The sequence below is a fragment of the Muntiacus reevesi genome, chromosome X (genome assembly GCF_963930625.1).
Source record: "Muntiacus reevesi chromosome X, mMunRee1.1, whole genome shotgun sequence".
Lineage (NCBI taxonomy): Eukaryota > Metazoa > Chordata > Mammalia > Artiodactyla > Cervidae > Muntiacus > Muntiacus reevesi.
In genome coordinates this window covers 139,617,039-139,630,368 of record NC_089271.1, presented here as the reverse complement: position 1 = coordinate 139,630,368, position 13,330 = coordinate 139,617,039, and the positions used below count along the sequence as shown (strand labels likewise).

The 13,330-nt window shown below is 49.4% G+C and overlaps 1 protein-coding gene across 2 annotated transcripts in view; it reads left to right on the top strand.

Annotated features, from left to right (window-relative positions):
- The first annotated feature begins 366 nt into the window (after positions 1–366).
- Positions 367–13,330, top strand: part of PAK3 (p21 (RAC1) activated kinase 3) — a 117,783-nt gene continuing 104,819 nt past the window's right edge. For both annotated transcript variants that reach the window (XM_065917007.1, XM_065917006.1), the window contains exons 1-4: positions 367–599; positions 1,534–1,599; positions 1,719–1,828; positions 7,605–7,703. The gene's annotated coding sequence lies outside the window, so the exon portion shown is untranslated. The remainder of the gene's footprint in view (positions 600–1,533; positions 1,600–1,718; positions 1,829–7,604; positions 7,704–13,330) is intronic.

Here is a 13,330-nt window from a genome sequence, read left to right as displayed (position 1 = left end):
CCTGAAAATGTACCTGAAATCCCAGTCTTCCTGCAGTGGGCAGTTGAAGAAGCTATACTCAATCACCCCCTCCTCTCGCACTGTCAGGAGCATCTCTTTCTCTACGGCCCCACCTCTGTCTAGACAACCCTGACAGTGTAGAAGTTTCCATCTCCTTTTCCTTTCCCTCTCCCTGTTCCCTCCCCTTCGTTTTTTTTTTTTTTTTTCCTTCCAGGCGCTTCCTGCCTGGAAACAAAAGATTGGTCCCCAGTAGCCCACTCAGGGTGATTTTAGTTTTCTGCTCCCTCTCTGATTGGCCTCCGCGCGGTGCAGAGCCCGGGTGACGTCATAGAGGAGCAGGGCGAGGGAGCGGTTGCCGAGCGGGGCTCGACCGCGGACGCGCAGCTGTGGCAGCGGACAGTCTGGGGTCTCGCGCGGGGGGCTCCAGTTTTCCCCTGCCCGGAACGAGTGTGCAGGGGCGGGAGGAGAGCCGGGGGACGGGGGTGGGGAGCGGGCCGTGCGGCTGCGGCCGCGGGGCTGCGGCGCCCCAGCCCCGCCAGCCCGCCCGAGCGCTCGGAGGGAGAGGCAAGGTCTGGACGGGGTGGCTGGACCAGTGGCAGGTAAATCCCGCGATGGATGGCACCCGGCTTGCTCTGGGGAAGGGGGTGGCGGCTGGGCTCTGCTTTTCGGCGGCCGGGCCGATTTTCTACCTGCTCGGACCCTCCTCCCGCTGTCGCGGAGCCCTGGCCTCGAGTCCCCTACGTTGCCTCCCCCGGAGCCCTGACACCCGGCGCGCTCCGTGCACGATCCCGGCTCGCGGTCGCGGACAAGTGGGTGTGTCGGGGCCATTCCCGGAAGACCAGGGCCCCGTCGCTGGGTCAAGTCCTAGACTCGCTTGCTGGGGCCTGGGCCGCTTGAGGCAAAATCCGCCCCCAGAGCTACGTCAGGGTGTAGGTCTTGTACCATCTTCCCGCCTCCCTCCCCAGACACTGGAGAGCGACAGCAGCGCCCCCCTCCAAGGAGAGGGGGTGTGGCCGCCGCCCGGCAAGTCCGGGGGAGGGGGAACAGCCTGACAGAAGCACAGAGAAAAAGTGACGATTTTCTTAAATGGACGCCTTTCCCCTTTTCTTTAGTTTTCTTCATTTCCCCTCCCCTTTTTTGGTGGGGTGGTGGAGGGCAATCAGAGCAGACCTCCTTTCTTCTCCTGTGGGGACTAGAATGATGCAATAATGTCCCTAGAAAGCCCAGGGTCCCTCAGTTGGCCTCTGTCTTTGTCTGGGGAGCAGGGCCACCAGGTCCACTGCCCCCGTTCCCAGTCCCCCTCAGCTTGCTGGGCCCTTGCCCTCAGTTTGTGAACTGGCTTTGCCAAGATACCTGCCATGCTTTGGGAGGGGGGAACTTGGACCTTTCTGATTCTTGCTCTGGCAGGTCCTCCTTCCCCAGGTGGTGGTGGAGGGGTGGGATGGGGGAGCTGAGGGAGGGCGGTGCCTGAAGGGAGGGAGCCAGAGGCCCCACTTGTTTTGTTTTGTTTTGTTTTTTGGTCCCACCTTCCAGAATCTAGTGCCAGACTCTGGACTTGAGGGTTCTGGGCTGTGGTCTGTAGAAGCCAAGGAGAGAAGGGTGAGTGGCTTGGCTTTGGGAAGTTATGAAGGGGGCGGCTGCAGTGCTATTTTTAAAAACTGGTTTTCAGCAGGGAAGCCTTTAGCCATGCTAGTCTCGCTCCCCCCATGGTTTTGCAGACTCAAATCCAGGCCAACTGTATGGCTGTCTGAGGTGTTGGAACAGAAGGAGGTCCATTCCTGTTGGTGACAACACTGTGGCCCTGTTCTGGGATGACCGAGGTATAAAGGTCAGTGCGGTTTTCACTGGGCCATCTGCAAAGTTATAATTGGGCAGGTCTGTGATTTGGTTCTTGAGGCCTCTCAAGACACCTTTGGGCAAAGGGGCTTAATATGGTAATAGATGATTAACAGGCCTGGGCTTGGATAGAGTCATGTCAGCCTCTGTTTCTAGATACAAATATCATACCCTCCTCCCCCATGAAAGAGGCAAAATAGCCGGAGACTGGGACATATGCAGGTAAAAGCCAACAGCTGCGAGATCTCGAGGGCAGGAGGACCTTGGGATGTCAAGGAGCAGGCCCTCCAAGCCTCCAGGCAGCAAGTGGGCCTTGTAGGAGAGACCTAACAGAAAAAAGGGGTTCGCCTGTGATAGGGGTACAGGCATGGGGCCACAACATCCTAAGGACGTTCCAAGTAGCTGACTAGCTGACCATTCCCACAGGTAGCGGATTTTTAGAGGTGGAGGTGGAAATGGAATATAGAGCAAGCCAGCTTGCTGAGGTGTTTGAGGGGAAGGGGGCAGACAGACGTGAGGAGAGAGGGAATTGAGGAATAACTGCAAGGCTTGGGAGGTGTTACTCCCATCAGAGACTGTTATTACGAGGTCAGAGGCTGAGCTACTGTGAAGTCGAAGTGGGTAGCCAAGACCAAAAAAAACCAAAAAAAACCCCAAATCAGATCTAGAAATCATATAGAGTAGGTGGGTAAGGTCAGTGGAGTAGGTAGGAATAAAACCATAGTGAGAAAGAAGAAGAAAAAGACAGAGTTTTCCTAGGAGCCCAAAGGCCCTGATTTCCCTGGTGAACTAGTTGAAATTTTGGTGCTGAGGCACCTGTGGCTTAGCCCAGACTTAGGGGGACAATTTCTGCGTAGCTGGGGAATCAGTAGCATTCCTAGCCAGGTAAGCTGCCTTCAGGAGCTGGCAGCTTTGGTGGAGGGAAGAAAAAATTTGATGATGAGCAGGGTACCCTCTACAACTAGCTCTTTCTCCTGGGTAAGGAGAAGGGAGTGGGGGGCCAGGGCCTCAGAAGGGACTGAGGGAGCTTCTAACCTGGCCCAGACGGTAGGTTGACTGGTTTTACATGGGGTGGGCCAGGGCTGAGCCGGGGCCCCTGCTCGGGGGATGGGGGTATATATCCGCCCATGCTCAAAAAGAAAGCCCTCCTTCCCAGGGGCCCATGGGACCCTGTGCAGGCCAGGGATGGCAAAAACCACTGCCCTAGAAGGTAAGTGAAGCTGCTGAGGCATCTAGAGTGCAGCATAAGCTCCCCTTTTGTTCCCCCCAACCTCACCACCTGCTGGAGGCCAGGGGGTTGCCTCTACAGGGACGGGGGTTGGGGGGTGGGGGCGAACTCGCCTGCCTGCTCGGCACTAGGCACTACTTGGCTTCTCCAGCAGGGGGCGGGCAAGGGCAAGCATTCAGGCGCCTGGGACTCGAGTCCTCCATTTCAGGTGTGAAGCCTGAGCCTCCGATCATGTGACAGGCTGGCATACATTTCAAGTCTGCTTTAGGGGTACCAGATGAACCTTCGGGTCTAGCAGTCTGTTTCCAATTCCTGTCAGAATGTGTCGCTTCCTCTCGTGTCCCGCGTCCTTGGGAAGGTATTTGCATTTACCTCCGTGGGCTTCCCTTGTCGCTCAGCTGGTAAAGAATCCGCCTGCAACGCGGGCGACTTGGGTTTGATCCCTGGGTTGGGAAGATCCCCTGAAGAAGGGAAAGGCTAACCACCCCTGTATCCTGGGCTGGAGAATTCCATGGACTGTATAGTCCTTGGGATTGCAGAGTCAGACACGACTGAGCGACTTTCCGTGGTGATTACTGGAGTCACTAATATAGTCTAATCCGGAGTTTAATTGGAAATGTTAATCAATGCAATGGATCCGTGTTTGGTTTGCACAATTGGTCAGTTATCTGCAGGTTGGGGCAATCTGCACGGCACCCAGGGGGATGCGAGGAAGGGCAAGATGGCAGAGCCACAGCTGGCTGTACTGGTGGGAAGCAAAATGAAAGAAGTAGAGCTTGAAGGCTGGAAAGAGAGGAGCAGGTTCCTGGTGGGGAATAGAAACCAGGATAAGGCCTGGTTGCCTGATCACTGAAGTGAAATAGGACAATCTTGGAGGCCACACTGGAGATGGAGGCCAGGGTTTTGCCCTGAGGTGGGAGGGTCCTGGATTTGGAGAAGGGTTTTTTTGGTGGTTGTTTTGTTTTCTGTCCATGCCATATGGCACATGGGATCTTAGTTTGCTGACCAGGGATCGAACTTGTGCCCCTGCACTGGAAGGCGAAGTCATAACCACTAGATCACCAGGGAAGTGTGAAGAAGGAAGTTTTAAAGGGAAAAACAGCTGGAGTGGAGCCAACCATGGGGGTCCAAAAGTTAGTGTTCTGGTCTGAGTGTTTCTTCCCCTTCTCTGGGCCTCAGTTTCCTTGTCTTTCAAATGACCAGGGTGAACTAGGTGGTTCCTAAGATGGTAGTAACATTTTAGGAAGTGGGTCCATTTGTTTTTGGTAATGAAAAAAATTTCACTCAAGGAGAGCCCCTTCCCCTCAATTTACCCCTTTTAAATCATACTTTTGGGAATGCCTCTAATTTAGAGGAAGACAATACAAAACAAGCCCACACCATTACACATATTTCATCTCAGCAGTGTGGCCTTACTTTTATTTAAAATGAATGGGAAGGGAGTGGGATGGGGGGAGATTCCCACATGTAGAATCTCCCACTGTAACCAAGACCCTGATGGCTCAGATGGTAAAGAACGTGCCTGCAATGCAGGAGACCTGTGTCTGATCCTGGGTCGGTAAGATCCCCTGGAGAAGGAAATGGCTACCCACTCCAATATTCTTGCCTGGAGAATTCCATGGACAGAGGAGCCTGATGGGCTACAGTCCATGGGGTTGCAAAGAGCTGGACACAACTGAGTGACTAACACTTTTTACTTTTCACTTCAACCAAGACCCTAAAAAGCGCTATGGGGAATCTCACCCAGATTTTATACCCTGGGGTGAAGGCAGATACCCAATAGTTGCCCTGACTCAAGTCAGTCTGAAAACAGAAGGGCCTGGGGTGAAGGTGAAGGAAGGGCCAGGCTTAGGGTCTGTATCTTTTTCCTTCTGTCTTCCTCACCCTGCTCTCTTTCTCTGAGCCATGTGGACTTTTTGAAATTCTATACTTTTAAGAGATATTGCCCCTAACAATCAGCTCAATTGCGCCCTCTAGTGACCTCAATGGGAATGCCTTTGACAGAGCTCCCCTTATACCTGGGGTGTCAGTGTTTATTTAACCTGCTATGCAACTGTTAACTCCCTGTGGAGAAGGGGTCCAGTACTTCCAAAAGCCCAAAGAAAAAGGCGGCTGCAGCTTCCTGCAGGTCCATCTGGGGTTGGGAGTTGAGAGAGGACGCCATCCCACCCCCAGTGCCCAATTTCCTTCTTTGGACCTGAACATTCCCAGCTATCTTCAGTGCTGGACCAGGCACCTACCATGGGAGGGGGTGCTCTGTAGTAGAGAGAGTGGTTGCTCACAGATTCCCTCCCCCACCAAAGAGGTGTCAACCCTAATCCCCAGACAGATGCTGGCAGGAAGATGGCAGCAAGGCTAGGGTGTTGGTAGGCACACAAGGGCTCCACTGATCTCTACCTCTGCCTCCAGTAGGAGGCTGAGCCACAGGTGCACACACAAGAAGATACACACAATGTGGCATAGACATATGATACACAATATAGATTAGACCCAGACACTCCACAGCACAGAGTAGATGGAATGAAACCACATGCAACACAGTACAGGCCCAGGGCACATACACAATACGGTACTGACCTGATACACATACGCAGTATGATATAAACACAACTACACACACACACACACACACACACACACAGAGGACATGGCAGAGGCACACAAATATGAAGTGGTACTGGATGCAGTTCAGACACACCCAACCCCATTTGTGCTCACACGCAGGACACCACCCCCTCCACACCCCCGACTTCCAACACTAACCTCCAGACAGGTGGGAGGAGTGTGACCACTAGGTGGAGCTCTGTGTCCTACTGTTGCTGTTGCTTCTGCATGGGCTCCAGCTGTGCAATCTGCTCAAAGCGGGCTGCCCTGGAGTTAACAAGCGTCTGAAGGGAAGTGGAGGTCGGCCTAAGGAAAGCTCTTGATCCAGCACACAAACCTGGAGCTGCTTGGTTAGTACTGGCTGGTGCAATTGCCCCCTCCGCTCCTCCAGGTCCTCTAGTGTGCCTCCCCACTAGGGGATGGGCAGGGGACTTACTGCGGTCATTCTTCTTGAGCCCTCTCATTCTTCTTGAGCCCTCTCAGGAGCTTTGGCAGCCCTCCTTCCTTCGCCCCACCCCATGCCCTTGTAGGATGGTCTCACGCAGCGGGGGAGGGGGCAGCATACCGCTCAGCAGCGCAGTGGGTTGGATTTGGAAAGGCTGCCTGGAGTGTGCATGTGGGACGTGCCCAGGGAATGCCAGGGTCCCCTGGGGACAGACGTACTTGGGAGGCTTGCCAGCAGCAACTGGCATTCCTGGGGGATGGCTTGGTCTTTTTATTCTAGAAGGGGGGAATTGGGAATGACGGGGTTTTCCCTGGCTCCCTGAGGCTTCAATTTTACTGTCTCTACCTTTAGAATACCCATCCATCCATCCATCCATCCATGTGTCCGGATTAGGACCCTCTGCGTGTGCTAGCCTAGATCTGACTCTGTTGGAAGTTAGCCGATAGGTGCTGCTCTTCTTTGAGGGCAAAGACTGTGGAGAAGAGGGGGGCAGGGAAGGAAGGAGAAGAGGGGGGCAGGGAAGGAAGGAGAAGGATTGCAGAGCTTGGGGTCCTGTCAAGGAAATATCAGTCTGTTCCTTGAGAGGCTCAAGTGATTGTGAGGAAAGGGAGGGGTTAGACGGACCCTGTCTTCTTTGTGGTTGGGCATGGAAACCTCTTGGGGGAAACTAGGATAAATTATAACCTCCTAAAAAGCCCTGGATGTATTCACCCAAAGAAATCTGGAGAAGACTAGGGAAGACATCCCTGTGGCAGAGATTAAAGTTCCAAATAGGATCAGAGGCTAAGGCCCTCGGCAGGCAGAGCAAGTTAGGGAACCTCAAAGTGCTCTGCCCACCAACTCAGTGAGGGACATTGTTGAGAAGGGAAACAGAAATGATGGTGGAGACTTGGAGGTTAAGGATGAAATAAGCTGAACAGCTGGGTCTTGAGGCAGCTCAGGTGTCACCAGAGCCAAACCTCCGTTTGCCATTATCTCGTGGTTTCCTCCTGTCCACTCGATGACACCACCTCCTGTCAATATGCAAATATTTCACGTCTGTCATATTTGACTGAGTGCTTGTTGGGAAGATCCCCTGGAGAAGGAAATGGCAACCCACTCTAGTATTCATGCCTGGAAAATCCCATGGACTGAGGAGCCTAGTGGGCTACAGTCCATGGGGTCGCAGAGAGTCGGACATGACTGAGTGACTTCACTTCACTTCACTTCACTTCACTTATCAGCACTTACCCAAGCTGCTGAGGGTAGTCCACTCACTAGCAAGCAGGTCCAGAGTGGTGAAGTGATAGCCATTCTCAACTTGAAACTCCCAGTTCAGTGCCCTTTCTGGACTCTGATGTACCTGGGATTTTTTATACTTCTTGACTCTGACTCTCTGCCTTCTTAAGGGATTTCTGGTGTGTGTGTGTGTGTGATGTTTGGGGGAGATGGATGGAGCAGGAGCAGGTGGGGAAAGAGATTCCCGCTCCCCCACAATGCATTTCTTGGCAGGTTTCCCCCAAGAGAGAGCAGCTGAGTCCTTGCACCCTGTGACAGCTGCTGTTCCCAGCCCTGAGCCCATCGGAGGTCCTGCAGCAGTGGCGGTGTGAGGTGAGTAATGGATTCCAGGGCAGGAAGTTAGGGATCTCCGAATTCAGGTAAATGCCACCTTTCCACCAGAGCTCCTGCCACCAAAGACCCTACTTTCTGGGGGCTTATACCACTGCCCTTGGTTTCCCATCTCTGATATGAAAATGACAGCTTCGACCTATGTAGGTCATTTCCTGAACCTACATTTCCTATGTATTTCCTGGAATAGGAAAACTAAGCTAACAGTCATTGCCAAGTCCTTTGCAAATGTCAAGCGCCATCTAGGAGCTTTAGTATAACACAGGCACGCATCCCATCCAGCTGTTTTCCTCTTGCTTTCCTGATAGTGAAGTGGCATTTCAGCCATGTGTGACAAATTCACCAATTCTTTCCTGTCATTTCTACTGCCCTGTAGCCTTCATGTTACCTTCCTATTCAAAGTGTACCCCTATCCTGGCCATCCCAGCTTCGGGATCTGGCAGGCTTAACTTAAACTTTCCAGAACCTTCCCTCTGTCTTCCCATCCAGCCAGGGGGTGTGTCCTTCCCCAACTTTCCAACAACGCCTGAGTCCATAGCATGTCGTGTAGCCCTTGTTGCTCTACTGCCTTTAAGCCTTGCATGGTTTCTGGTGTATTCCTCTTGGCAGGTAAACTAGACTGAAGGCTTCAGGAGTAGGGACCAAATTTCACAGTTCTCTAGTCTCGCTCAAGTGTCTGCCAGTTCCCTGCCAGCTTTTCCGTTTGAGCCTCTCTCTCTTCCTGTCCACTTCTTTCAGATTTCTTGGCCTGCCTCTCTGATCATCTACCTGTGTCTTTTCCTCTCAGGCAGCCATGACAGCTTCTTCCTCTGTCTCCTCCTCCATCTGGCCTTCTGTTGCTATGTGCTACAGTCTAGCGATCTGTTTGTATCTTACTGTCCCTCTGTCTTGTCTCTTTGTCAGTTGCAGAGATATCTCTCATATTGCCCAAGGCAAAACCAAACAAGCAAAAGAGAAAAACACACCCCATGAGAAAAAGAAACAAACTCAAATAAGAAACAAGGAATAAGCAGTGTAGTTCTCTTTCACACTGAGCCTGTCCTGGGCCTACAGGACAAAGGAGAGCTGCAACTCAGTGGCAGGTGTTTCTGTGATGCCTTCTCATGGAGGGGGAAGCTCCAGACTTTTGGCCGTGAAATTGAAGGTGTGAAATTACAGCCTTGTCGATACTGATGCATTCAGCTTTCCAGAGATGCCCTGGCAGGGGATCCTCTATAGAGCTGGAGCAACAGAAGGTAACTAGAACTGGCTAAAACAAGAGGCAAGCCCCTGGTCTCTCCTGGGTATTCAATGACAGCCACAATAATAACTTATATTTATTGAGTCCCTACTGTTGCCAGCACTATGCTAGGTGTTTTTATTTGCATGAGACCATTTGATCCTACAGTAACTCTGCAAGGTAGGTATTTTTTTTCCCTGATAGTTGCTGTTTTTGTTTCTGATTATGAAAATGATACAAGCACGAGGTAGGTATTTTTATCATCTCTCCTACCCATGAGAAGATAGAGGTTGAGAGCGGCTAAGGCACTTGCATGTAACTCGACACATGTTGTGATTTGGGGGGGAAAGACACTTCCTGAAGTGTCTCTCAGTATCTTCGATTATTTTGGAGCCCTCCACTGTTCACATACACACATATGCATGCACACACAAAGCAACCACACTCACACAGTCTTGTACATTGACATGATCATATTTACCTCCCTGGCTCACACTCACTTTTCACACCGGACACATTTATAGCAATGATCACTCTTAACCCCTCACCCTCATACATGGTCATATTTCCAGACACACTATGTACTGGTACATTCCTACTGCCACACACTGATACATACATTTATTTATTTTATTTTTATTTTAATATATTTGATGCACTGTGTTTTAACTTTGTTTTTTAATTTTTGGCCCACCACATGGCATCTTTTTTTTTCCATTTATTTTTATTAGTTGGAGGCTAATTTCTTTACAATATTGTAGTGGTTTTTGCCATACATTGACATGAAGCAGCCGTGGATTTACATCTGTTCCCCATCCCGATCCCCCTTCCTGCCTCCCTCCCCACCCCATCCCTCTGGGTCTTCCCAGTGCACCAGCCCTGAGCACTTGTCTCATGCATCCAACCTGGGCTGGTGATCTGTTTCACCCTTGATAGTATGCTTGTTTCAATGCTATTCTCTCAGAACATCCAATTCTCCCATCAGGGACCAAACCAGCGCCCCCTGCAGTGGAAGCATGGAGTCCTAACCACTGGACCGCCAGGGAAGTTCCCATACTCATATTTATATATTCACTTTTCCATACTGACACACACCCATGCTCACATTCTCATACACTCACCCATTGATGTTCCTTCTTATGTTCTTACACTCCCAGTCATACCTACATATTCACATCCACACAGATGATATAGTCACCCTTAACTCCCAAATTCCTACACAGTCACACACACTTTGTGTACAGATACAGGTTGACATTCCTCTGCCTGTTTCTCATGCAGTCATACATGCACTCAATTTCATATACTCTAACACATTTTCACTGTCATCACTATTTCCTTCTTACAGTTACACATTTATACATCTCATAACTCACCAGGACACACACATGTGTATATATGCTCATATGTTCACATTTATACATGCTAACACCATAAACACAATCTCACCTACTTAAACACTTGTTTTTGTACACTCTGGATTACATTCTCTTCTACTCATGTACTCAGTGCTGACATAATCACTGTAACTCAGTCAAATTTGCACGTAATCACACTTACACATGGCAACACTCATTTTGACATAGATTCACAATAGTGCTAAATAGTGACCCACACTGTAATGTACACACCCACATAATACTTTCCTAAACTCTTATGTATACACATACACTGATTTTTACCACATTCACACACTTTCTTACTTCACATGCACACATACATACACATTGTGACACACTCAATTGTGTTCATGATCACAACTGTCACTCCCCCCCTCATTTTCCATTGTTCTCTTCTCAGCATCAGCTAAAAGGAGGAGTGTTGCTCTTAGGCAGGTGCCAATGGGACTGGATCTTTCTATCAGAAAGTACGGAGATTTATGTCTAGGATTAAAAAGAAGCAACTCAAATCCTAGATCAAGTTTTACATCTTTTACATCCTTTTGCCATAGATATCTTTTGCAGAAATCATCTCTAATAGGCAGAACCTTAGCCAGTCCTTTCCAGAGAGGTTAGAATTTAGATGGTTTGTTTATCTTTTCCAAGTTTATGGCTTAACTTGCCACTTCATTTCCCTCCCAAGGGGAGATGAAGGTGAAGCGTGCATTTCTTTAAGCACTGTTAGTGGTTTCCTATGCAAATGTAGGTGTCTGCTTTTATGTTTATGATCTGGAATTGCCTGCTGATTAGACACGTGGAAAGGGCAGTCATGCTTCCAAGCAGGTACCTCTCATCCAGCCAGGTCTGCTTTCCCCCTGTTTACTCTGGATCATGGTATTCAAGGAGGAGAAAGAGAAGGTTAATGAGCTAGCTGGATAATAAAATGCATTTCTATTGTGAGTGTGCACGTGCATATATAGACTCCACTGGAATTTCAATAGCTGTTAAAAGTCAAGTCAACAGAGGAAATTTCTCAGTAGGTGGGGGTAAAGATAAGTTGAAGAAACTTCCTTGCACTCCAGACAGACTGTAGATTTCCTTGCAGAGGGTGAGAAAAAAACCCAGGAGTGAACCAGTAGATCAGGAGCCTGGTGCCAGAGCTGTGAGCCAGCCTAGTCTGCACCAGCAACCTGTAGGAGTCTCCCAGTCCATGGCTGCCCCTGCTGGAGTCTCCCTGGAGGAAAAAGAGTACAAAGTACAACCGTGCTGCCATATGATTTATTTTCTGGCACCCCATAGGGAAGAGCCTGTGCTCTGGGATAACAGCTCCCCCTCCACCCTGCCATGCACACCCATCATTAGATTGAGAACATCTTCAATAGCAGAGACCACATCACCTTACCTAGTTTGGATTCTCAATGCCTGGCATAATGCCAGACTCAGAGCAGCTACTTGTGAAACTCAGCTAAGAAACTAAAAGAGGTGGCTGGGCAGCAGCATGTTGTCAGGACAGATCCAGTGCCTCTGTCCCTCTATCCCAGAATTCCTATGGCATTACCAGCTCAGATTGAGAGTCCTCTGTGAACCTTACATAGTGGGGGAAATGCAAAGGGTGAAAGCCCCAGACTCTGCCCTTGATGTAATTTCCTTTGATTGGGAAAGATGAAGTCACCATGAAACTGTAGTCCAAGGCAGCAGTCTTGAAGTTTGGGGTTAGAGGAATCTTTATCATGTCATCCAGTGGTTTTTCAGCATCCAAAGGCCTTGAAGACCCATGAGTGGTTGGAAACAGCAGTCAGGATTTAAGGAAGCCACTTCCCAAAGCAGACTGCCTCATAGACATCTCTCTTAGCGCAGGGAAGATTGTTCATCTTTCTAGAAAATTGTGTAACAAAGCACTTTATCACTGGGCATAAGGCAGAGGAAGAAAAGTGAGCCTTTAGACCTTAATGGGAATCTTGTACTTAATTAAGATTTAGCCACAACCTCCTCCAGGAGACAGCTTTACGGAAATCACCCAGCAAATTTATATTTGATCTTTTCTGCCAATATGCTGAGACGTAACTGAAAGCAAATTATAAAACTGACAGTACTGACTGAAATTTAGGAGGGGAAAAATGCACCTACCTGAGTTCACTTCAATACAGTGAGGAGTGCTAAGTAAAGAGACCCACCCCTTGTATTTATATGGTATTTTATACTTCTCAAAATATCTAATAACCTGTTCATTCATTATGATAGAAGTGTTGTTGTTCATTGTTGTTCAGTCACTAAGTCGTGTCTGACTCTGTGACCCCATGAACTGTAGCACACCAGGCTTCCCTGTGCTTCACTGTTTCCCGGAGTTTGCTCAAACTCATGTCCTTTGAGTCAGTGATGCCATCCAACCATCTCATCCTCTGGCATCCCTGTTTCCTCTTGCCCTCCAGCATCAGGGTCTTTTCTAGTGAGTACACTCTTTGCAAGAAGCGTTAGGAGCACCGACTCTGGATTTAGCTACCCCAGCTTCTGAATCCCAATTTGGCCACTTCCTATCATGTAACTTTGTTAGAGTCAACTACCCATGCTCCTCAAGTTTCAGTTTCCTCATCTGTAAAATGGGCATGACACTAATACCATCTACCTCATTGAGTTGTTAGGATGAAATGCAATGACTGGCTCAACAAATGTTGAGCACAAAGTCAGTGCTCAACAAATGGTAGATCTTACTATCCTTACCACAACCCTTGGACTGAGGTGCTTTCAAAGGGGCAGAACCCTGAAGTAACAGAGAAACAGTATGGTTCTTTGCTGTCAAAGACCCAATTTTCACAGGATTTGTTGCCTGCTTTAAGTTTTTATTTCTCTTAACCACAAGCTGGGGTCAATGCTCATTCCCACTTAAGAAGAGTGAAAAAGAAAGCCCATGAGCATTTCCTTAATTCCTGTGTCATTTTAGGACATCCTTATCTGGCCACTGTTGCAATGTTTCTTGTCCATTTCGATGTCCCCTCTCGTCCTACAACTTTTCC